Genomic DNA, 4,307 nt, shown 5'->3' with positions numbered 1-4,307 from the left:
CAGCGGGCTTAAATCTTTCTCAGTCATCTTACACGTAGGCCTTTGCTTAAGAAAAAAAAGTAAAAGAGAAAGAAGACGAAGAAAAAAAAAAACAAAAACCCACCAAACATCCTAGAATTCATGGTACTTAAGCAGAAGTTTGATTTAAGCATAAGCCATTATGTCCATTAAAAGAATCTTGATTCCTTTCAGATGAGCATATTAATTCCTGGGAAAAGGTCATGGTTCTTACAAATTAGCAGGACCTTTGCAAGCCCACTCACTTTTGCCAAAAGAAGCCACAATAGTTGTTTCCATGCAGACTTGCCCCTCGTTTTTATTTTCTCCGACATCTGCTCTCTAAATTACAAATATCTGCCTATAGCAACAACCGGAGTTCCAAGGAAAACAAATCAAAAGGAAATAAGAGAAAACAGTGGAATCTGAGCATATTAGGAGATGTAAGAGCATCTTTCAAAGAACAGGAAGACAACCCAGGAATGACTCCTTCCTTTTAAGGACCAGGAAACTGTGGCCCAGCGAGGTTCCAGGACTTTCTTGAGAGCACACGTTTAACCAGGGGCTGAATCAGGACTAGAACCAAGCTCCCTAAACTCCTGATACGCTGCTTTTTCCCTGAGGGTAGGAGCTCATCAACTCAGTTCCCACCTTGGGTATATTTTTAAACTCTGGCCCTGAGAGCCATGGAAGAAAGAGTAAGTGACCCCATTAATGATCCACAGTTGGTTGATCTCACAGCAAATCACTATCAGGTTGCTTGTACTAAAAACTGGAGAGGCAAGATCGGGTCATGTGGAAGGGGACTGGGGTGTGTCTCATTTCCTTTGCCTGTGGATGGGAAACAGTACTCGAGGGAAGTAGTGCTGGTGAGAGAAGAGAAGGCAGAGATGGTCCCTTCTCTTCTTAAGTGATACCTGTGCTGAAAGGCTGCTAGCCCGGAGGTTTTTTTACAGAGTGCCACACGTGATGCAGGTGACAGTGGCACCGTGCCTCATTTTCAATTTCAGACCCTTCCAGAAGCCCTGGGAATTCAAACATTGAATATATCTTAAAATATTTCACAGAATATACAGCATAATTCATTTCATGGTATCATAGACTCTTCCTTAGAATCAGACGCGCTCTCCAGATCTGCCTAAATACAAAGCATTTCCCAGGAGGCCTCAGGAACCTTAAAGAACATGAAACATTAAAGACCTAGGAAAAGCTTGCCACAGCATCTTGTTCATCCTGTGCTTTCAAACACACTGATTCCTCTCTAAGCCCTGCAAGGATGGGGACTACTCCCTCCCATGGGAAGGAATCCATTGTGTTACAAGCCCTAAATGTAGGTGTTCGTCTAGGTGACTTAAACCAAAGTCCTCTCTGCAACGCTTTAATTTCATTTCCTTTGCTCTGTTCCTCACCCACAATGGGGAAGAGCTGGTTGCCATCACCCACAGGTGAATCTTTAAGACACCTGAAGTTGGAGAACTTGGCCACAATTCCATAAGAACTCCCTTTGTTAACATATTGAAGAATTTCTTACCAAATTAGCCATTGCTATTCATCTGTCACTTCTCCTTTCTTTTATGAAGGGGGTAGGGGAAACCACAAGATGACTACGTTCATGTTTATGCTGAATAAAACCTATTGAAAATTCAGAGAGAAGGAAAAGTGCACACAGCCAACCCTGGTTCATTACTTGCCAAACCTGGAAGGAAGAGCAAACTAGGAGAGGGTTTGTTAGTTTATAGTATGCTGTAAAACTGGGAAAGGGAGAGTGACTATTTGCATAAATTCAGTTAAAAATAACGTTTTGGAATCTTGCTGCATTTTTGCCTGAATTACACGATTAAGAATGTATTGAGATTAAAATCACTTTTCACTTATTTAAGGAGCAGCTGTCAGCAGCACTTTGAGCAAATGAACTTGGGTTCTGAGGACTTGAAGCTTGAAAAATGATGTTAGGGAAGCTTATCCACAGATCCTGAAACATTTCTTGTGGCCACTACATACTCAGAAGTAGATTTGGTGGCCACTGCTCACAATGATCTGATTTCTTCTGGCCAGAAGCTGCAAATAAAATGACATGTTATGGACAAAGAACTCCATGATCTCTGAAAGGAAATAGAAGTGCCTTCTGGACTGGTTCAATGATCACATTCTATTTAACTCTTCTGTTCATCAATTCTTTCAGCTGCTGCCTTCTGTGGTAGAGCCTTCCTTTCTAGACCGGATTATCCTGGAGGCTTGGTTTTGCATTACAAATTCTCTGCCATGTGCCTCTAATTACTTTCATTCCTCTGTTTTGACCTTTTCTCATTATCTCCTTTTAGAGAAGGCATCTCTCTCTCTCTCTCTCTCTCTCTCTCTCTCTCTCTCACACACACACACACACACACACACAGGAATGAGCTCGTTTATACCATCTTATGGGTCCTGAATTGATTTCATTTCCCCCAAGGAAAAAATATCTAGAAATGTGCCTGCAGACTCCCGTGGTGCTGTATATTCTGTATATTGCCTTATGGTAGGGAATTAAATGCATCATTTCTGCAGAGAGTTTTTATTTTGTTAAAGGTAAACTCAGAAAAAGGTGACTTCTTCAGTCTTACGTTGTCTTACAAACAGCTGGAGGAAGCCTTGATTCAACAGTATGGACTTTGGCTGGGTGCACTTGGGCTCATTAGTGAATATTATCTTTTTATGTAATGTTTCATTAAACAGCTAAGTCCACAAGTGTTCCCAAGATATATAACTCTCAAGAAAAAAAGAAATGATTTGCCAAGTAAAGAACTATGATTTATGGTAGTTAGCTGTTACACTCAGGATCTTATTGGGCTTTGTTTTGAAAAATTATTACCACAATGGTACTGTAGAATTTAGGAGTATAACCAGCACCATTTGGCACGTTTATGGCAATAGGGGCCTGGTTTTCTTAACTCCACAGTTACATGTTGGCAGCATTTCAAATTCTTGGCACAGATGTTTAAGTGAATTTAAAGAAGAAACATTAAAAACAAAACATCAGGCAGTTTTGAGTGTCCAAATGTAAGCAGAAGCATTATTTTCTTAACATGAAGTCGGCATGCGCATAAAACCATAAATTTGCTAATAGATGAAATGGGAAGCATGAAAACCACTTGCAAAGGGCTTTTAGATTTTCTTTTCAGTGAATGCAGTATCACTTTTCTAGAAGCATCTCCTACTTACATCTATCAAATGAGACTCGAATTTATGTGAGCCTTTTCTCTGGAGACAGGTTAGTTTCTGAGCATGAATGACTAAGCACGCAGACGTGTTCCCATCACACGGGGCCACATGGCCATACCACCGAGATCCCTGGCTCTCCCACTAACAATGCTCAGATTCTGGGAAAGTAGCTTTCTGGAAACTTGTTTTAAATGCACAAGTAGGCCAGGTGCGGTGGCTCATGCATGTAATACCAGCACTTTGGGAGGCCGAAGCAGGAGGATTGCTTAAGTCCAGGAGTTGGAGACCAACCTGGGCAACGTAGGGAGACCGTCTCTACCAAAAACAAACAAAATTAGCTGGGCCTGGGGGTGCGCATCTGTAGTCCCAGTTACTCGGAGGATGAGGTGGGAGGATGGCTTGAGCCTGGGAGATAAAGGCTGTAGTGAGACATCATCATTTCCCTGCACTCCAGCCTGGGTGGCAGAGCAAAACCTTGTAAAAAAAAAAAAGAAAAAGAAAAAGAAAAAAAAAAAGGACAAGTGGCAAATAGCAAATGTACTTACATGTCTTACATGTGAAGGAGTAAACATGGGCTGTAGGGCACTCCCCATGGCCTGCCCAGAGGAAGCTACTGACGCTGCTGTCACCAATGAGCAGTGTTCCCCGACCCAGCTTCCCAGGGCCCCACATCCGCAAGTGGGCTGAGTCTCCACACACGCACACAGACTGGCACGAGCTGGCAGGGCCTTTCTGGAAGTGATCCAAGTCCTCCTTATCTCCTCACCACTCCACGTCCATTGACAAAATAAAATGTACAAGTTCACAAAGCAAACAAATCGTCTCCCACTTACTGGCTGATGCTTGAAATGCCTCCTTTAGGGAACATCTTTATAGTTCATGAAGAAAAATCTTAGTTATGAGAGACAGATCGATGCTGTCAGACCACGCACAAATATACTCTGGGAAGGTGCTGGGGGAGATCAGGGCATCCCAGAGGGTGCTGCTGAAGCAGAACCGGGGTGGGTGCAAGGGAGAGGCAAATTGTATGGTGTTCAAAATTTGGTCTGGTGCCATCTGTACAGTATGCAGATGTCGCTCACTGACCCTTCACTCAAGACACTAGACAAAGA

This window comes from Trachypithecus francoisi, unplaced genomic scaffold, assembly GCF_009764315.1.
Source record: "Trachypithecus francoisi isolate TF-2019V2 unplaced genomic scaffold, Tfra_2.0 Lachesis_group15, whole genome shotgun sequence".
Taxonomy (NCBI): Eukaryota; Metazoa; Chordata; class Mammalia; order Primates; family Cercopithecidae; genus Trachypithecus; species Trachypithecus francoisi.
The sequence above is the reverse complement of the archived record's forward strand: the minus strand, read 5'-3'. Positions refer to the sequence as shown.